Raw genomic sequence first — 22,962 nt, 5'->3', positions numbered from 1 at the left:
ACTAATTGATAGCGCACGAATTAAATCGGAGCAAAGGAACACAAGTCCCGCCTCCTCTAAGCGCCGATTGGTGGAAAGGGGAGCGTCTAGGCGTTCTTTAACGACGCGATTGGTTTGTGTCTACATCTGTCAAATCTTATTGGAATAGTAGACAGCTATGGCTACGTAGTAACATCTCTTTTTTTATGCTCTATATCAGAAATGATCATTTTCAGAGTATTTTGGAGACTTCAGGCACCTTTTGAATAACATATGATCTTATATCTAAGTGTCTATTTTTTCATAAAATATTTATTTATTCCATCAATTCTTTTTTTCTTCTTCCATTATTGCTTTATTACATTGCAAAGAATGTTTTGCTAAATTGTGTAAATGATGTGTGTTTGTGGCTGTTTCATCAGTCATGAAAATCCTAAATAAATAAAAAAATAAAGAAAAACAAATATAAAATAAAAATGCAAATAATAACAACAACAACAACAATAAAAACACCCACTGTTTTAATCCAGTATTTTTGTGCAAGGACTTAGAATCATAATCTTTTTCCGGATTGAATGCGGTGACAAGAGATTTTATATATATATATATATATATATATATATATATATATATATATATATATATATATATATATATACAATATAATATACATAACTCCACAACAATGTCATATTGATAGTTAATTTTTCATTTCTAGACTGTCAGTGCCCATTCTAGGAACTATTCTTTGTAGTTAGTGCCACCTGCTGTTTGTTTAGGTATTTTTCTCTCACCTACTCACTTTCTTAACTGAGCCCTCTCCTTTTACTACATTCACACACTCTCACACATTAACCAAATCGCATCAATAAATTATGCACAATTAATAAAATAAGGTGTTTGTAGAAAAAGTTGTGCTATTTTCACTCGTTCGTAGTAAGAGAGAACATCTGCATTGGAGCAAGAGAGAGAGACAGAAAGAGTGTGTGTGTCTGAAAGGAAATTAGGATAATAGATGGGTCATTCCAGTCCCTCATTAGGCTGGAGTCCTGCCATATTATGAGGCATGTGCTGGTTATTGCTTTTACTCACTCAATAAAAGTTGTATTTGTACTGTATGTGTGGGAATGATGGTGGATTGATGATAAATCTAGGTGATGCAGACTTGTTTTCCTCAACTGGGCTCTTTCTGTCAGTAGTTGGCATGATTAGTGTGACGTTCCAAATCTATTGCAATACCTATTTGTCTGTTGTTTCTCTTGTTTCAAGATCCATGGCCCTAATAACAAGAGAACGTAAGGAAAATGTCATTTTTGTGGACCAAGAGACCAAAGCCACAATAAAAGGTGAGATGGAGGCTGTTTTGCTTTGAAATTTAGTTTGTGCCATATTAATGTCAGATAAAAAAAATAAAAAAAATCTGAACTGTTCCCTCTACTAAAGTCTGTGACCAAAGTCTATTTTCAAATCCTTTCCCTATGAATCTCACAGGGTTACAGTAATACTGTAATCTGATATGATGCTGCGATTGGCAATGAAAATAGTCAGTCATTCATTGACAAATAGTTGAGTATGGTCCCAGCTGGTAATTAGGGCAATACAGGCTTGCATTACTTTCTCTGTGTTTATGTGGCATGCCATGGAATTATTATTATTATTATTATTATTATTATTAATGATAATAATAACAATAATAAATATCATAATATAAATATATATTATATTATAAAATATTATAACAACCTAATAATAATAATAATACTTGTTATTATTATTATTATTAATAATAATAATAATAATAATAGTAATTTAGTAAACCAGTTTATTATTATTGTTATTAATGATAATAATACAAATAATAAATATTATAATTTAAAATATTTAATATTATAAAATATAACAACAACCAGATTATTATAATTGTTATTATTGTTGTTGTTGTTGTTGTTGTTGTTGTTATTATTATTATTATTATTATTATTATTATTATTATGTTTTTTAAGTTTACAACCTGAAAGCTTAGTGACCAGAATCATTTGAAAAAAAGATAGAAATCTCAGTTTGTCCCATCTAAATGAAAGAATTGTATTAAAGTAGACGAATTATAGTTGGCATGCTTAACCTACTTCCTAACGCAAAGGCCTGGGTAATGAGGAAACTGATCCTCTTTTTAGAGCAATCAATAATGCAGGTGGCATCCCAAAGGACGAAGAGTCTCTTTTGGGTATCAGTAAATATATTCTTGGATCTTGAAACTGTTGATTCCGCACCTGTTTGTTCTTCCACCCAGAATCATTCAAAATAAGCTTTTTTCAACCTCTCGAAAGAGAGCGGAATCCACATTGCCTCTTCAGTATGGACTGCTCAAAGTTTAATTAGTGCATGGCAACTGTTGCCTGGATCCCTTGTAAAAAAGGAAGTGAGGAGCTTTGTGAATGGTAAGGTTACTTGCAAATGTGTGCTTCTTGAATAGTTTGCTTGCTTTAGGGACTCAGCTTGATGAGTAATCATATTACCATGTTAGACTTTTCAAATACGTCTCCTGGACAGATTGTTTTCCTGAAACTGCATTAGATTTCAGCCTACTTTCCCTTGTGAGATGTGTATGATCTATCATTCTGCTTACAATTACATCATCCCCCTTTCCTTCTGAAGTTATAGTTGGTGACTGCAACTGCATGAACTGGATCTTTGCAGTGTTTTGCATCATAATTATTTTTATTTTTTGTGTGTGTCTGATGAGGTGACTTGATACATTGTTCGTCTGTTTTTATTTTTATGCTTTTTTATATATATGACAGTACAGATAGTATGATATTGGGACATGTCCTAGGCTGGACTCTAACTTGGGTCTCCATGAGCCAACAGCTTTCATATGTAATGATCATAACTAAATGAGTGAAATGCTGTATGGTGTGTTTGGTCATGCTTAAAACATGAAGCTCTGCTTTCAAACATCTGTCGACTGAGGCTTCTTGTTCCACCTCCAGGATATACGACAGCACTGAAAAACATTAATGTAGTAGAATATTATATTCTTCTGTTTTATGGGTGCTGATTCCCTCTTTCCAGTCATCAAGTTGGCCTTCCCAATGTTAAGATCTTATTACAAGGTAAGAGGCCATTATGCGGTAATGTGCTGTTCAGTGTGTTATTGCTGTACTTTTATGGTCCTCCTGTATCCAGTCAGCCTAGTTATGACACCAGTTAAACACAGTCCATTTCACTTATATCAAGGAGCTCTTCCAGATTCTATTAGTTCATGGGTTTGTGTGTGTATTTTGCATGTGTGTCCATTACGCAGTGAGCGTCAAACGAAGCCCATAAAAAGGACACACCAAATGACTAAAACAGGTTGCCTGGCCCCATTAAACCTTGTGACATGAGTATCATTCAGATGTACAGTTCTACTTACAGTAAGTAATGCATCAAAGTAGATTTGGTATGTGAACTTTGAAAACAAAACCAGTGAAATGTGAAGCTGTTTTGTTAGGTCACTAAGTTATGGATGTGTCAAGAAGGTAAAGTATAAAATATACTCACAGGACACTGCTTAGCTTAACTAAGTACAGTTAGTATTTCAGCTCCGAGGTAAGCAAGTACTGAATGACATGACAACTTCAGCTGACACAGCATTGGATTGGGCGTTAAACATTAACTCCTGAGTTGCCATCGCCTTTATTAGAAACGATGGGCCAAAAGTCTGTTACCTTGTTATGCCACTGTCTTCATGATCGCATGAGCTCCACACACACTGTGGGACAAGACAGGATACACTGTGCAGGATTTCTTTGGAACATCCACATCTTTTCTTGCTAAATCTGAAGTACCCAAGGAGGAGTGGGAAGTTTAGGGGAGAGGTACTGTTTTCATTTCCTGATTGATCTGACAAATTGGCAGCAATTGAAGCTTTGATTTGACTGTGTTATCGGTAATTGTCTCATGTCTCATGCTACAAAAAGGTTGTATACATTAACATTAGTTAACACATTAGTTAACATGAACTAACAATTAACAATACTTTTACAGCATTTATTACTCTTGGTTAATGTTTTAACATATAGTAATACATTTTTAAAATCAAAAGTTGTATATGTTAACATTAGTTAATGCACCATGAACTAACATGAACTAACATGAACTAACAATGAACAATTGTGTTTTTATTAACTAACATTAACAAAGATTAATAAATGCTGTAAAAAATATATTGTTCATTGTTAGTTCATGGTACCTAACGCATTAACTAATGTTAACAAATGGGACCTTATTGTAAAGTGTTACCACAAGGTTAATTTCTACATATACTTGTACATCTTATACATTTAAACATGAATAGTTGTGAAGATAGTTTTATATATATATATATATATATATATATATATATATATATATACTATACTGTGCATATGTATTTTTTCTTCTATAATATAGCCATTTCATTAGACCCAAATGGCCTCACTCATAACATTTTGTCCTGGGACTTCAGTTAAATAATACTTCTAATTGTAGCATTAAACTTTTATGATCTCATCCTATCAAAATTGTGAAATTTGTAAAAGATCGAGAGCTTCACTGCTTCAGTTAGTTTGTGCTTGTGTCTATAAGTGTATATTGTGAAGTACTTTTAAAGGGACAGTTAACTCAAAATGAAGATTCTCTCATCATTTACTCACCCTCATGCAATCCCAGATGTGTATGACTTTCTTTCTTCTGCTGAACACAAATGAAGATTTTTAGAAGAATATTTCAGCTCTAGAGGTCCATAAAATGCAAGTGAATGGTGATCAGGCCTTTGAAACTCCAAAAAAAAATCCATAAGACAGTGTTTTAATCAATTTCTTATATCTTCTGAAGCGATCCAGTTGGTTTTGGATGAGAACAGACCAAAACATAATTCCTTTTTAACTGTTCATCTTAGGGGTTTCTCAATGCTAAGAATGCGTTCTCGTTTTTGCGTTCTTGTGAAAATAGGTCTTGCCTAACAACCTTGAAAGAGCAATTTCGGAAGACATGAGGACTTAAAAAGGAGTTTTGAGATGTGCTGCGACATGTAGATTCAACAACCTCTTAACTATTTTCTTTTTTTTTTGGAGGTGGGTAATGATGTCAAACAAGTCCACAAGAACGCAGCAAGAACGGACAATGAGAAACAGACCTGGACAGCAGTTTCCTTGGCAATGATGATTTCAAGCTCGACTGCACTTCTTATAGCGCCATCTAGCACTCTTCGCATGCGTCAAGCACTAGGAAGTGTATTCGAGTTTAAAATTATGATTATGCCTAGAGACTGCAATGGCAAGATGTACAGTAGAAAAGGAATTATATTTTGGTCTTCTCACCCATAACCAGATGGATCGCTTCTGAAGATATGGATTTAAACCACTGAAGTCGAATGGATATCTTTTATACTTACTTTATGTATTTTTTGGAGATTCAAAGGCCTGATCACAATTCAGAAGAAAGACATACACATCTGGAATGGCATGAGAGTGAGTAAATGATGAGAGAATTTACATTTTTGGGTGAACTATCCCTTTAACTGTCCACCACATTTGTGAGCATGAGTTTCCAAGGATGAACAATTTGCTCCTCGTGAAAGAGATACAGCAGTGTTCAGTGGTGGACAAACAGGGTTAATAACTTCCAAACTCTCCATGTGGACCGTTTTGGCAGAACTTTTGCATGGTGAGCAGAGCACTGCTGTGAGGAGACCAGCATGGAGAACAATGTCACACAGATCTCACGAGAGGACCTGAGAGAGGCTTTCAAAAAATTGGTCAGTTCTTTGAAAGCTCCTTTACATTGCCTGAATCTCAGCATGGTTTTAGTGAATAAGTATGTTCGAACATGTGAAACAGTGTTGAATCACCTGACTTGGTGCTTGTGAGTTGTCAAACGTCACCAAAGATTGCAGTAAGCGAGGGTATAAATGTTATAGCAGATCATCATCTCACAAAGTTGATTACAAAATGTTGTTTGTTAGGAACATAGAGCAAAAGTATGGTGTCAAAGGTTACCTGGAATGATTGAATCAACTATAAATGATTAAAAATGTCTTTCATTTTAGATATTGATAACAGTGGCTATGTCAGTGATTTTGAGCTTCAAGAGCTCTTTCGAGAGGCTAGCTTTCATTTACCAGGATACAAGGTACGGGAGATCGTGGAGAAATTCATCGCTGGTGATACCAACAAAGATGAGAAGATCAGCTTTGAAGAGTTTGTTGCGGTACTCCTGACTATTATTGCTTGTAAACCTGTTGTGAAATGGGGGATTTGAGCACCAAAAATTCAGCAACAATAGTTCATACAACCCACGTGCTATAATTCAAATCTTCCATAGCTATATGTTAACTTTGTGTAAGAAACAGACCAAAATTTTATTTTATTTATTTTATCAAATTTTATCACATTCACATATTTGTTTACATTTAAATATGGCGCAACCCGCCAGTTTTGACATCAATAACATCAAATGTCATTGGGTCAGACCCCATTGTTACTAACTTGATCTTGATTAGTTGTGATTTGCCAAAGAATATGTCAGCCAGAGGGGGCCTGGTTAGCTCAGCGAGTATTGACGCTGACTACCACCCCTGGAGTCGCGAGTTCGAATCCAGGGTGTGCTGAGTGACTCCAGCCAGGTCTCCTAAGCAACCAAATTGGCCCGGTTGCTAGGGAGAGTAGAGTCACATGTGGTAACCTCCTCGTGGTCGTGATTAGTGGTTCTCGCTCTCAATGGGGCGCGTGGTAAGATGTGCGTGGATCGTGGAGAATAGCACGAGCCTCCACATGCTGGGAGTCTCCGCGGTGTCATGCACAACAAGCCACGTGATAAGAAGCATGGATTGACGGTCTCAGAAGCGGAGGCAACTGAGACTTGTCCTCCACCACCCGGATTGAGGTGAGTAACCGTGCCACCATGAGGACCTACTAAATAGTGGGAATTGGGCATTCCAAATTGGGGAGAAAAGGGGATAATTTCTTTTAAAAAAGAATATGTCGGCCACTCTTTAAGAGTGCACAATGTTTTATGTTTTTGCCGTTTTAAAATTTTGATCTCACTAAATTCTTCAGATATATCAGGAGCTCAGAGGTAAGGAGGTGAGAGAGACTTTCCACAAGTCCGTCTCCAGGCAGGATGGGATTTGTTCATTTGGTGGAACATCAGGGAGCTCAAGTGAAGGAACACAGCATTCTTATTCAGGTGAGGATGTATACTGTTCCTTCTCAGCCCAGTCAACATGAAATCAAAATTGACTGTTTACTTTCTCACTGTAGATTCTAGTTTTTATTGTGTACACACCGTATCGGTGCACGCTATTACAAATAATAAAAAAATAATTATTGCCTTCGCAATCTTTCATCCAAATGTAATTACTTGCTCAGACTGAAATTACTTCCCTGTTCGGTTGACATCATGAATCCCTCTTACTTTTGCAAACCCCTCACTCCAAACTACCTGGATCTGTTCTAGTATGTAATGCCCAATTTAAATGTGTCACTTTATGGAAGTAATATGGATTTTGAATGGTGTTTCATGTTGACTTCAAACTTCTTTCGAAACAGATTTATTTACTAATAAAAACAATCAACATAAACTACTATATGCCCTAGTCAGCAGTTTATTAAAGACATTTCCACATCAAGATATTTTTCGAAATATATGACTCATGGAGCACTCCACTAGGTCATGGGTTTGATTCCTAGGGAACACACACACACACTGATAAAATTCATACCAAAAAGCAATTTAATTCACTGTAAGTTGCTTTGAATAAAAGCATCTACCAAATGTATAAAAAATTTAAGTTAAAGTTTTACTGCTACTGTAGACAGAGCCAAACCCTGTCTGAAATTAGATTAGTAAGTCAATTAATGACCTCTGATACTAGACCAAATGTCTCTAAGCTTGCCTTCATGTTTTTAATGTTTTGTGTTATAAATGATCCTTAGATGAAGAAAAAGTGGCCTTTGTAAACTGGATTAATAAGGCCTTGGCAAATGATCCAGACTGCAAACATCTCATCCCAGTGGACCCGGAGACTGACAGTCTATTCAAATCTGTTAAAGATGGAATATTGCTGTAGTAAGATAAGAATAGCTGTGGTTTTATTTTTATTGTTTGTCTGCATGTTCCTCCCTAAGGTGTTTTATGTGAAATATGCTGAGCTATTAATGCATCATTCATCACTGTTACTGATAAACAAGTGTTCATGTTTAACAGCCTTTTGGCAATCTCTTTGCAGCAAAATGATAAACCTCTCCAAGCAAGATACCATTGACGAGCGGGTCATCAACACAAAGAAACGCACCCCTTTCACCATGACTGTAAGCATTCTCACAACTGAAATGTCCAACATGACATCAAAATGTAGATTTCTGAAAACCACTCTTATGGTTGAATCTGATGAAAACATCTCCAGGTTGCATTTCATCCCAAAATCATATTTTGAATAAAGAAAATATTGTTTATAGTGACATTTTTCATGACAATTAAGTACATCTCACCATAAATTCTCATTATTGTAATGTGTCTGGATATTTTACTTACTTATTAATTACTTAGTTATTACTGAGTACGTTTACTTAGTAATTCCCATTATTCTCAATGGTGATTCTCATTAGAAAAAAAAAAAATTGTACTGTTACAATAATAGTGATAAAAATAATTTTCATTATTGTTATTTGCATTGCAGTTCCAAGAATGTGGGGGTACAGTGTGCTTAATTGTCATGAAAATAATGTCACAATGAAAAATTTGGCATTTTCTTTATACAAAATGTTTGTTTTTTTCTTTAGACTTTGGCGTGAAATATGACATGTTCTTGACAGGTTTCATGAAAGTTAGCCTAAACATGTGCTTCACGTGGTAACATTTTATAACTGTTTTGATGTCTGAATCAACTTGACTACATTAGGTTTCACCAAAAACCACCAAGGGTTAGGTTAGGTAAAGTATGGTAGAAATAACCCCTTAAAAGTATAGTGCACCCAAAAATTTAAATTCTCTCATCATTTACTCACCCTCATGCCATCCCAGATGTGTATCACTTTCTTTCTTCTGATGAACACAAAAACATTTTTTTCTTTTTTTTTTTTTTTTTTTGAAGAATATATCAGTTCTGTAGGTCCATACAATGCAATTGAATGGTGGCAAGAACTTTGAAGATGCAAAACATATAAAGGCAGCATAAAAGTAATCAATAAGATCCAGTGGTTAAATATATATCTTCTGAAGCAATATGATAGGTGTGGGTGTGAAACAGATGAATATTTAAGCCCTTGTTTTCTATAAATCTCCACCTTTGACCCGTCCAGTAGGTAACGATATGCAAGAAGAATGTAAACTGCCAAAAAAACAAAAGAAGAAGAATGTGAAAGTGGAGATTTATGGTAAAAAAGGACTTTAATATTGATCTGTTTCTCACCCACACCTATCATATCACTTCTGATGACATGTTTTTAACCACTGGAATCTTATGGATTACTTTTATACTGCCTTTATGTGATTTTTGTAGATTCCAAGTTCTGGTCACCATTCACTTGCATTGTATGGACCTACAGAGCTGAGATATTCTTCTAAATATCTTAATTTATGTTCTGCAGAAGAAAGAAACTCATACACATCTGGGATGGCCTGAGAATGAGTAAATTAGAGAATTTAAATTTTTGGGTGAACTATCCCTTTAAGGTAAAAATTGCAGATTCCACTTTTTAAAGCGTAAATCTCTTTACCTCTCTTTTCTGAAAGTGTCTGAAGTCCAGTGTTTCCTTGAATGTTTAGAACACAATTATGTTCAGAAATGATGGTTTAGAGACAACAAATAAAGGTATATCGATTCCTTTACTGCCCTGTTCTCTAATGCAGGAGAATTTGGTGTTGGCACTGAACTCCGCCCTGGCTATTGGCTGCACAGTGGTCAATATTGACACTTAGGACATGAAGGCAGGGACTCCTCACCTGGTGCTCGGCCTCCTCTGGCAAATCATAAAAATCGGCCTCTTCGCTGACATTGAGATCTCCCGCAACGAAGGTAATTCCCCAGCTGTAATAGCCTAAATTGATTTTAGTAATCATGGTGTTATCCAATGGTGATAATAACTGTAGCCATAAATAAATAAAGAGCATGAGTGACTACTTTGTGCGTGTATATATATATATATATATATGTGTGTGTTTGTGTAGCTTTAATTGCTTTGCTGGATGAGTCAGAAGAGCTGGACCACCTGATGTCAATGTCCCCTGAGGAACTTTTATTGTGATGGGTCAACTATCACCTTAAAGCTGCTGGCTGGCAACCAATCAGAAACTTCAGTGATGATATCAAGGTACACACCCATTTCCCATCCCTCTAGACCAAAGGTCTTGAACTTTTTTTTTTCAACATAGAGAGATGGAGCAGAGATCCTGCTACATATTGAATGAACAGTTTTTTCCCTCTGGCTATCCATCTTATGAACAGTTAAAACTGCCCCATTGAGCAATAATTATGTGCAATTCACAGTTTAGTCTTTTTATATTTATCCAACACATCCAACCTCTTCTGCCATTACATTCCCTTGCTTCTGTATATAACAGATTTGTATTTAAATTTGCACTACGTATGTGTGCATGTATGTATGTGTGTGTCTGTGTGTGTGTGTATGTATGTATATATATATGTGTGTGTGTGTGGGCAGGTTTAACTGGTTTACGAGGACTTTTTAGGTTACAAACAGGTAATTACAAGGGTATTATGCTATAAATGTGGTTTATGAGGACATTTCTAATGTCCCCATAATTCAAATCGCTTAAAAAACATACTAAATGATGTTTTATTGAAAATGTAAAAATGCAGAAAGCTTTTTGTGAGGGTTAGTTTTAGGGGTAGGGTTAGGGTTAGGGGACAGAATCTATAGTTTGTACAGTAAAAAAGTCATTATGTCTATGGAGAGTCCTCACAACATGTGTGTGTGTGTGTGTGTGTGTGTGTGTTTTGTCTTATTGTGTATTCTATATATACTTTATTTTCTATCCGATTTTTATTCTTATTCTATTTATTTATTTATTTTTTAATAAATTTTTCTTATTATTATCTCTGTCTTGTTGCTGTATTGAATTGTTGTGTACTGGAAGCTCCTGTCACCAAGACAAATTCCTTGTATGTGTAAGCATACCTGTCAATAAAGCTGTTTCTGATTCTGAAACTGTGCTTTTATTTTGTGACAATAAAGAATATTGTTATTATCATTCTGCAATGCAAGGAATGAGGATTTCAGATATTAACTGACTGAGATTGTGAAATTACAGTCAGTATTAAACTTGTGATGATCCTCTACCTGAAGCACGTTCATCCATTCAGTTAACAGTATCTGTTCTCGCTGGATCTTTCATGGTTCTTCCCGTCCGTGTAATGGCGCAACAGCCAATATTTCGTCTCTCTCAGCCCACTCTCTCATGTGTTTCGGTGTGAGAAAATAAAATACGGTAGAGACATGCATCTGCTATAATTCGGAATGCAATTCTAACCCCTTAAACAGAGGAAGATACGGATGGTTGGCATTTGTAATGCGACACATGACTGAAAGTTTATTAAAGGTGCTTTAAGCGATTATTTTTATGGAAAGGTATGAACATTTTTTTTCTACTCCCTGAAAGACATTCATGAATAAATGTCCTGATATATCTCACCAGTCTCTGTGACAGCTCTAGACTCTGTAAACAGCAAACAAAAATGTGTCCGCGGTCTCTGATGCTTTCTGCCTGTCAATCATTTTGCACGTTCTCATAGTATTGTAGGTGCAGCTTATTATTGAAGCATAATGCTACTTTTATGCCATGTTGCTCATAACAGTTGTCAGTTGAGGGCGCTATTATGCTGCTGTTGTTTTTGACAACCGTTTCTGCTCGCGTTGGTCTCAATAAAGCTCATTTGGTATCTTTGGAGTGCAGGTTATGGAAAAAGGGGGCATAGCTAATCCAACGGCTCAGTTTGTGGAAATTCTAGAATGGCTAAAATCACTTGCAGCACTTTTAATCAACATGCAGACCTGCCTGCCTAATTTTTTTAGAAGCCCACCGTGTATTTTCCTAGTCCTCCCGATTAGCCAGTCTGACCCTGGTGCAGAGCTGATCACATGTGTAGGGCTTTACTGGTTGTTTAGATCAGTGTTACTATCAGAAATAATTGGTAATTATTTCTTTAGTTATTAATTAATATTTAAATTAATTAATTTAATCTAACTCATTAAAACCTCATATGGGGCTCCAGTAAATGTAGTACGCTACGTTTAGGAGCAAGTTTGGTTATTAGCAATAATTAATAATTATTAAAATCAATAGAACATTGATGAGAATCAATGTTATCTTTTCCTAATCCTTTAAATCAACAATTATCAAAGATAATCGTTAATTGTTAACATCGATGAAACATTAATTAAAATTAACACTAGCTTATTGATCATTCAAATTCAACAATCATCAAAGATAATTATCAATTATCAAAAATCAATAGAATATTAATAAGGATTAACATTGATGGAGCACCACCCTGAAATCAGGGACTAATAACCAAACAGTAAAACAGTCTCAATATTAGATTGTTTTCTTAGGAAAATCGACATCCAAAGAATATCGATTTTCAGGAAAAAACAATGAATGAAGGTTTGAATCTGAGCACTGACATCCCGTCAGCATGACACAGGCATATGCAAAACAAACCAAAACACTTCTCTTTGTAATATAAACAAAGTTTATTTATGAAGTAATATCAATTAATAATTAATACAATGCAGTCAATAAACTTCCGACATACAACTACAAACTAAACAGTGATATGATTAGATATGGAAATAAAATAATCCTATAACACATGAGGGTGTGTGTGTGAGAGTGAGTGTGTGTGTGTGTGTGTGTGTGTGTGTGTGTGTGTGTGGTTAGTATGAGAGAGAGAGAGAATTAAGTGACGGCCCCAAAGCCGATTTCGCGATCGTGGGAGAGAAAGCAGCTGTTAGTTTATCACTCAGAGACGCAGTGGACGGCTCGTAAACCGTTCCGGTCTTTGATTCTTTAATGGATAAACTCAGTTTGCCGGTCTCACCCACGATGGTGGAAATGCACAACAGCCCACTGTGGTTGGACCACAATACAGCAAATCAAATTTATGATAATTAATACCCTGAGTATTAATAATGAGCGGACATGGCGGTCCGTAATCTGTACAAGCAAAAACCTTGAAACACAAAAATAACACATTATAATATTCTATCTCTGCCCAGACGTAAACCTCTTACTTGAATCGCATGAGGATGCAGAATGTGTGTTCATCCGTCCTTTAACTCAGACTCGGTTCCTCGAGGCTTGGGTGATGACGGGAGGCCGTTTCCTCACTCTGTCGGCGGGCGGTACGGCTGCTGATTCTCGGCGGGCTGGCGGAGAAATCAGAAACGTCGACTTGATTGAAGATGGAAGAGAAATCTTTAATCTCTTCACTTCTGCAGGCAAACAGATGAAGATGCGGACTGCTCGGCGGTCTCCTTCGGATCCGTTAGAGTGTTCGGTTGAACACAGAGTAATCTCAACTCGTCCAGAAATTGGAGATTGTATGGCCACAGGTTCAAGTCGGACGTTACTTCCTTGTGCCACGAGACTGCACCTGAGAGCAGCGATTGGCTGCGTCTACACACGGCGAGCGAAGTTGCTGGAAGCAAATCCCGGAAGCATTTCACAGGTATTTCTACTCTTGATGATGTCATGGTTGAGGTGCGTTCTGTTGTGTGCCTCATCCAAGAGGAGTTGAGAGTTCGATCCTTTAGTGAGCAAGGCTTTATGGGATTTGTAGTCTGTTTTGGACTCCCTTTGTTTGATTTTGGCGCGATTTTTATCAGTATAATTTATGACCTGGTATGTGGGGGCCTGAGTTAGGTTTTATGACTGTGTTAGGCCTGCCTTAGTCTTCTATCTGAATACATGAGGCCCAACACATGCTAGATTCAACCAGGCTTCACACGATATTGCGACGAAGATCACAAAACATATGCAACCTCTGCTTTGAAGACAGTCAAACATCTCAAACGGCTAGACAGCCTCAACATAATAAACAGCACTAAAAAGAAAAAGGGGAAACAACACTGTGGCATGTACTGACATAAGTTACAAGACTTTTAAATATACATATCATAACCTTAACTTAAATGGATTACATTTTTACTGTAGTAACACAAGAAAGATTTTACAGATTCATATTAAATCAATTAGGGCAAACCTTAGACTTCATTTTTATTACAACTGTAAAAGTAGTAGTTAAAGGTTTTTAAATGTGTTTAGGCTATTTGTTTTTTTCATATCAAATATTATAGTTTATTTTTAGAAAGACTATCTACATTGACCAAACACAGTAACGAGGAGCCATCCATGGTCTAACCTGTTCTTATGAGCATTGGGTTGAGAGGATATGAGAGTACACATTTATTATTTAAATAAGTCATCAGTTCTTCCATCTGACTGACATCAAGCCAATATAATTATGCTTTGGACTTGTTGACTATATACTAAGTTAATGAATCACAGGCGTTTGAAATAAAAGCCTATATAAAAATCCAGCCTTTCATCTCATCAAATTCTTATAACTGTCTTTTGTGCATGTCAGTTTAGACTAGAGTAACAACAGTACACTTTTTGTGCTCAGGACTCCAAGGCATATTTCCACCTGCTAGATCAGATCTCACCAAAAGGAGAGGGGGACGATGAAATAAGGATTGACATTGACATGACCGGTCTCAACGTAAGTCAGTCTGTATGTTTGGTCAATGGCCTTTGTTTCCCCACTGAAGTAAACACACTGATTGCTTCCTATGTCAAGGTTTGTTCTGCCAGTTAATGAGATGCTTTAGTACAGATAAGAAAGAGCAGCCCTGTGATACCCAACACTGATTACTGCAACAACAGTGAAAGGGAACATGAGAACAAAAGAAAACAACATAGGGTCAAGAAGGGAGATGTAATTTAAAATTATTATGATGCTTCAGCAACTGGAATTTTCATGTCACATTTGTTTTTTATGACCACATCGGTTAGGTATCTTCATCTGTTTGAGAATGTATCACACTTTTAGCGCCACTTAGTGGACATTTCATCAATTAACTGCCGCAATATGTCTGTTAATATGTAAGGAGCCACATTATATCATTTTGCAAAAATGTTCCCACAGTCACGTAATTTTCTTGAGAAAAGACTGGATAGAAAATCCCTAGCAACCACCCGGTACACCCTAGCAACTGCATAGCTGTGTGCTAAAAAACACTCAGAACACCTTAGTAACTGCATAGCAACATCATGGCAACCACCCGCAACACCCTAGCATTGTAGCGGTGAGTTTTGCAAATGTAAATCTCTAGTTTTAATTGGTCTTGTTTACATTTTTTGCTCAGATCAATAATGTTTTTGACAACCTGATAAGAAAGTCATCTAGTTAAAGTACATTCCAAATAACCTTGATTTGAAAGACTAATACAACAGGCACAGTACATTTTTCAGGCTTATGAATGACAAATTGAGGTGAATTAAACTCAGAATACTGTGTGAAAGCGTGAAATCTGTCTGTAGTGTTGCTTACAAGAATTGTATGATTACTGTGGTAATGATCACCCATAAATCTCATATGTGACATATGATGATTAAGTATGCTGTGATGTCTACAAGATAAACATCTGCATAAGAGCAAGACGTCAAATCTTCAGCTTTAAAGCAACGTTATTTTGATTTAATAACTGTATCTTCCAGGAGCGTGATGATGAAATGTGAGCTGAGCTGATGCTGAGGCAGGCAGCCCGTCTGGACTGCAGACAGTTTGTCACCTCGCAGGATGTGGTGGCAGGAAACCATAAGCTCAACATGGCCTTTGTGGCCAATCTTTTCAACATGTACCCAGCCTTGAACAGACCCACTAGCAATGGCATTGATTATACAATTGAGGGTGAGTTGCATTATTTTATTTCTTCAAGCAATGCTGCAAGAAAAGTGATATGTATGCAATGTGGGACTATCATAGTGCTTGTCGAGTGCCTGTGATGAATGACGCTGGACTATCTTTGGTCCACATCTTAACTCACATCCTCTCAAACTGATTACAAACCAGACATAGTTTCCCATGATCAAATAAATATGGTATGTGTAGACAAAAAGGTCTACTGACATATTCAACATTAAAGGAGTAGTTCACCCAAAATTGGCAGCGGCACATGTCTTCAGTTCCAGCACATTTCGTTAGGGTTAGGTTAGGTTTAGGTTCGGGTTAAGACCCCGATATACTTCCGGAGAAGTTTGTCTTCGTTATTCATTCAGGGGTAAAAAGAAGTTCTAAACAGCTGAGCAAAGGTATACTGTTTGCTAACATTCATACACCCGTCACACCGCTGTGGGAGGCATTTAGAAGTACATTTAAATATGAGGATGCTACATGTAAAACTTAAAAAACATTCTATGAGTAGAATTCACAAGATCAGTAAAAGATGCTTTTTTAACCACTTGATGATTTAAAGTAATATTTATGAAGTAGAAAATGTTTAATTTGTCTTGTTTACATTCTGAATTCATAACGCTAATGCGCTAACACGCTATACAAGGCCATAATATGTGCCGATTACACTCTGTTATTGTAAATTATGATGACACTGATACTACTGGAAAGATTGGTGTATAAAAGAATGTTAATATTCAGAATACAGACAAAAGAATGATGATCAGAGAGGCTTTGGGCAGATATGTGAATGGCTTTCACTGCAGAGGGCACATGAGTGAATGGGCACTTGAGAGGATTAGAGTAGATTTGATTCCTTTTTTTGACTAATTAAAAAAAAAAATCGCATAAAATGTTCTTGGAAAATGTCTCTATGCGAACAATTGTACATTTGCACGGGCTCGCTAATAACTCTGCACGCCGGTGTACTCATGTTGAATAGTGACTGAACAACGTAAACAAAGCAGTAGGTGGAGCTTCAGGTCACGCCTACCAATGTTGTAGACCAGTGGCAGTAAGGTGTTTAGCAGCCGGTTAGAAGTTTTCCTAAAAGTTCGCCCAGGCAAGCTGTTACGAACCACCAAAACCAACTCAAAAATACCTTCTTTTTGTTCTAAATGACGTCACACCCTTTCTTGGGACAGCTGAAGCATATCGAGGCCTTTAGTGTTAGGGTTAGCACCATGACGATATAATTCGACCCTTTGCTTCACTTGCGATTTGGGGGGCACAGTTAGGGTTAGGTTAGGGTTACCCAACACCCCCAAGATCCAGCCCTGTGTTGTAATGACCATTCAGTATGGAAAGGCATTGTGAAGGTTGTTGTGTTTACAAAGATCAGCAGGGGGCGTTAAGTTGCTTACTGCACACAATGTGTGTGTTAGAAGTTCAGTGTTCCATAATGGGTTTATCTGTCTCTTTATCTGTCTCATGTCCTGCTAATCTGATTTTGTTTTTTTCCCCTTTCCTCCCTGGCCCATTAAATACTTCATCAGCCGTTCAATTAAGTAGATTTGCCTTTTATCACATTTTAGATTTGTTTTACAAAAATATATTTTGGAACACCTTACTAAAGCAAAATACTCACAAATGAAGGATGGATCACCCAAAAAATATAAATTCTCTTAGACTTAACTCACCCTCATGTTGTTTCAAACCCTTGACTTTCTGTCTTCTGTGGAACGCAAATTTAGACAGAATGTTTCACTTTCAGTGTATGGAAAAATGAGCAATGAAAGTGAATGGTGACTGAAGATATATCCCTTTGTGTACCATAGAAGAAAGAATGTCAAACAAGATTGGAACAATATGAGTGTGAGTAGGCCTAAATGATGACATAACTTTCATTTTTGGGTGAACTATTCATTTAAAGAAACAGCAGTAAATCAGCATGTTTAATTCCAAGAGAAAGAAAAATGGTAATGTAAAATCAAATTATGACTGTTGACGCGAGAAAGGTTGAATAACCTCATAAGAGGACTGAGAAGAATAAAACGCTACTAAAGTGTAAAATATTCCTCCTTTTAAAGCTCACAGTTTGCTGTAAACAGGGACACAATAGATATTTATTTTAATCATTTTTTTTTTTTTTTTTTTTTTTTTACAATAGATCAGTGTAATTAATTTGGGCTTAATAAAAACAGACATCCTGTTAAAATAATCATCCTAATTAATCCTATCAAACAACAACATCAAAATAACATAAAACTTGTGTGTGTTTGACTAATAAGTGATCCCTGTGTCTTTTTACAGGGGAAACAAGAGAGGACAGAACATTCAGAAATTGGATGAATTCACTGGGGGTGTCTCCATACGTCAATCACTTGTACAGGTAACACGGCCATTTGTTTAGTTTACTTCTTTGCGTCATTGTTGAAGTATCAGGATAAATTTTGGCCCTGGAATCCTTTTTAGGTCCATAATAATTGCCAAGGCATCACTATTATTATTGCCCATACTGTACATCGGATTTGTTCTGAACCCATAATCCAAAGTATTACATTTCAACACTCAACTCGTCCCATAACAAAAATATCCAACAGTAGAGAGTACTGCAAAAATGTTGTATACAGTCCAGTCCAGTGGTGTAGTAGTGTCTGAAGAGCATACTGTGGTTTTTTTATGAAAAAAATAAATAAATAAAAAATATTGGCTGTTGTAATTATAGTCCCACATGAACATGAAAATGTATATCAGGGCAAGTTTCTTGCTGGCATGGTGTACAGTACACTACTAAGAACAATGGTATGGTAACTTGATGTTAAATATGTATTAAATTAATAGGTGTCATTAATGTTCCTTTCATTAGGCTACTATGAAAATTGTTAATACTTAATAATATTAATAAACTAATACATAATACGCAATAAACTGTTATGCATTGTATAGCTAATATAAGTGTAGTAAGAAATTGTACAATAAATATTTGTACTCGTAAGTTGAAATTTACACTTACAGAACCGATGTGAAAACTTTTAAAATACAAATTTGAAGTTGAATGTTGCCATCTGCACTCACAGACAATAATTCAAAGCTTGTGTTCTGAATTCACAATTGTAGTCACAAATGTGTAAAATGACATTCACATAAATACACAACCTGTTCTCATTCCCTAAGCGTCCAAATTTGACGCTTGTGCAGAAGCCGTCCGCGTCTGCATGATGACACCAAAGGTGCCCCCTGGTGTCCTCTCCTTGACGCGCTGAGAATCCCCATTGTTTTCAACCCCATTAATAAAGCTAACAATTATCAACCATATAAAACATGAAAGAGATGCTTAAGTTTAGTCAAAATCATTTGATATACATTACACTATTTTATAGATATTTTCAAGCACCCAACCGCACATTTATGACTAAACCTAACCAGTTCTCAATAATAGAAAAGACGTAACAAGCAAATAAAGTACAGTCACGATCATTTATTTCTAAAAATGCACAATAATAATACTCCAAACCATACAATGGCATTGTGTGATTAGATTAGTGAAACTGTGAATGAAATTAGTGAAATGAATATCATTCCCCAAACATATGTCACGATGACAAAATTGTACCCCAACGTATAATTAAACGATGCTAAAATTCTGATGCCCTTCACGTCAGTCATTTGACGTCAAAGGTTTTTCGTTAAAGAGAACACACTTGCCAGTTGCATCGGAAACTGCTGGGCTTTTGCACAAGCATCGGTTTTTGACGCCTTGGGAGTGAGATCATGTTAAAATACAACTACAGAGACAAACTTGTATTACACATTAACTTTTGTACTTCAACTCTTTTTCGCAGTACAACCACAAATTGGCACTTACAACCTCTCAAATCTGGCACTGCAACTTTAAATCTTCACGTCTTGACTTTTGCAACTACTTTTGCGAAAAACCTTTAGCAAAACTTACTCGTGCACTTGCAAAATCCTGATGCAAGAAAACAAGACCAGTGTTCAGCAGGAGGGGAAGGGGACAATGAAGCTGTTTTATTGGTTGATGCCTAGCCAATGAATGATAACGGTGTGGATTGTGCTAAGTGGGGATGTGAATAAGTTCACTTGCCTTTTCAGCAGATTAATTCAATGTGAATTGCCAAGAAACAAACAAACAAAAAAAAAAAGACGTTTTGCACATTATAAATTTTTTTTGGAAACATTATTAACCCGCTTTGTTTCATTGATGTCTGTTCTAATGAATTTGACACAGTTTAAGAGTGATTTTAACAGCTTCACAGGGTAACATGTTTTCCCATGTTAACGTGGGCCATTAGTTTGAATGGGAACTCACTTGTCAGAGCAGTAAATTGCAAGTGTAATTATTTGCAAAATTAAAGCATCATAGTCTGAAATAATTGGCCTATATACTTAAATTACATTTAATTATTCATGAAAAATAAAACCCTGATAAAATGACTAATCTCTTTTTGTTGGTCTAGTGGTAGCGTGTCTGCTAACCATACATATTGACCTGGGTTCAAATCTCCTGTGAACATTTGTGTTTTTATTTACATTTTTATAACAGCATCCTTTACTTTTCAAAGGTCATTGTCGTATGTTTATAACTACCCATGATACTGCCAAAAAAAATTTTTTTGTGGAGAGCATGTACAAATACCAAATTGACCAATGGGTGAGAATAAATTAGAATAAACTCTGAGAAGGTATGAGGAATTTCATCAGAAACTTAATAATTCTGTTTGTTTGGCAAAATCTTAAGATTTTCAATCTTAAATTGGTTTAAAAATTTTAAAAAAGCCTCTTAAGTATGTATGGAAAATGCAGTTCATATTTATTTATTTATTTATTTATTTATTTATTTATTTTTTTTCAGTAATTCAAGCATTCTCAGAAAATTCAATAGATTATACTGTAATTGCTGGCTGTCAGATTCAGTTACAATTTTGATTGATTTATTTTAAACAATTTTATAAATTGTTTGTCTGTGTATGTGTGTTTTATAAAATTGTTTTCATTATATCTGTTAAAAATACAGCAAAATTTGCAGCAAAGCTACAAATGCATCCTGTCTGACCTGGATTTGAACCTGAGTCACTGAATGTACTGCCAGTAGGATTAACCACTGGACCAGCTCTATTTGACATGTCACTTTGTTAATCAAGTTATTATTCATTATAAAGAAATAAAGTCAACTGAAAGTATATTATTGACACATATCAGCCAATAATGCTTTAATGTTGTAAAAAAATAATTCCACTTGCGATTTACTGATCTGACAAGTGTAATTGTCAGTTCCCATGTCCCACGTTAACATGGGAAACCAGATGTTACCCTGTGAATTTTTATTTTACAAGTTTTCACATCGGTGCTGTAAGTGTAAATTTCAACTTATGAGTACAAATATTTATTGTACAAGTTCTCAAATCCAAATATGCAAGCTCTCGAGTTTTGCTACTGGTTTACCTTCATAATGATATCTCAAGTCCTGCGGCTTGTTTAGGAGAGAATATCTGTATGTAAAATAAAAGTGACAAGCCCTTTCATATGTCCCTCCCAAACTTACTGTTTCAGTAGGAAATATGTCAACACTGAGAAGAAAACTGCACTCATCAAGCAATTTTATGGGGTTTTTAACATGTCAGACCATGTGTGCTAAACGCTGATTCCTTTTACATGGGCACATTATTAAACATAATAACAGACAGAGCAAATGTAATCATTATTAAAAATATTTCTCTCCAGTGATCTGCATGATGGTTTGATCATTCTTCAGTTGTATGAGAGGATCCAGGTACCTGTGGACTGGGCCAAAGTCAATAAACCCCCATATCCAATACTGGGCTCCAACATGAAGAAGGTTTATACAAGCTCAGCTTTGAGTTTAAATATTGTGAAAGCATGTTTCAGTTAATACCTGAGATGAAAGAACTGGGTTACCATTGAATAAAAATGTTTTCTACATCACATTAGCTGTCAGTCAAATATATGTTTGTTTCTGACAGTAAATTTAGTAGCCCTGTACTAAAACATGATGAATTTCTATTCCAGCTGAAATGATTCACACAGAGCTGCCTCAGGGCACTAGCTAGCTCAGAATTCAAAATGTACACTGTATTTGTCGAAAATTATATTTATGTATGAAGTACTGCTGTAGTTTGGGGTTGAATTATACATGTAATGTTATTTTGTCTGACATATGTTTGTTTTGTAGCTTGAGAACTGTAATTATGCAGTTGCACTGGGTAAAAAGGAAGCAAAGTTTTCATTAGTGGGAATTGGTGGTGAGAATATCAATGAAGGAAGTCCCATGCGCACGCTGGCACTGGCCTGGCAACTTATGAGAAGGTACTCCATCTAAACTATGAAGAATTGGGTCTTTCCTGTTATGCAGTACCTTCTCTGTAACTTTAAAAAAAATGAATATCCTTGTATTGAAATTTAAAGAAATATTCTGGGTTCAATACAAGTTAAGCTCAATTGACAGCATTTGTGTAATAATACTGATTACCACAAAAATGTTGTCTTGTCCCTTAGGTTACAGTAAGTCACTTACAATGGAAGTGAATGGGAGCCAATCTGTAAATGTTAAAATACTTACTGTTTCAAAAGTATAGTTATGTCCACAAGACATAAACAATATGAGTCTTAATATGAAAATCACTTACTAACCTTTTCTGTGTAAAGTTATAGCAATTTTACAATTTGTTGCCATTACAATGTAGTCAACAAACACTAAAACCCTAAACGACTGTAAAAATTATTATTTAAACAACTTTACAGCTCAAATAATTAACAGAAGAATTAATGTAAGTGCTTTTATAAGCTTCACATTTCTGCCTTTAAACACTCCAAAAATTGCCCCCATTCACTTCCATTGTAAGTGCCTCAGTGTAACCTTGATTATTTGCTTTTTTTAAAGAAAAGGAGGAACGAGTCGAAATTAATTTTTGTGGTAATCAACATTATGCCACAAATGCTGTCGATTGAGCTTAACTTGTATTGAACCCGGAATATTCCTTTAAGGAAGTATTTCTTTAAAA

At 35.8% G+C, this 22,962-nt stretch overlaps 1 pseudogene; it reads left to right on the top strand.

Moving 5' to 3' along the window:
- The first annotated feature begins 5,692 nt into the window (after positions 1-5,692).
- On the top strand, positions 5,693-22,280 carry LOC127441906 (plastin-1-like; annotated as a pseudogene).
- The last annotated feature ends 682 nt before the right edge of the window (positions 22,281-22,962 follow it).

Source organism: Myxocyprinus asiaticus, chromosome 6, assembly GCF_019703515.2.
Source record: "Myxocyprinus asiaticus isolate MX2 ecotype Aquarium Trade chromosome 6, UBuf_Myxa_2, whole genome shotgun sequence".
In the NCBI taxonomy this organism is placed as follows: Eukaryota; Metazoa; Chordata; class Actinopteri; order Cypriniformes; family Catostomidae; genus Myxocyprinus; species Myxocyprinus asiaticus.
Note: the sequence above shows the minus strand (reverse complement) of the source record. Positions and strands in the feature narration are given on the sequence as shown.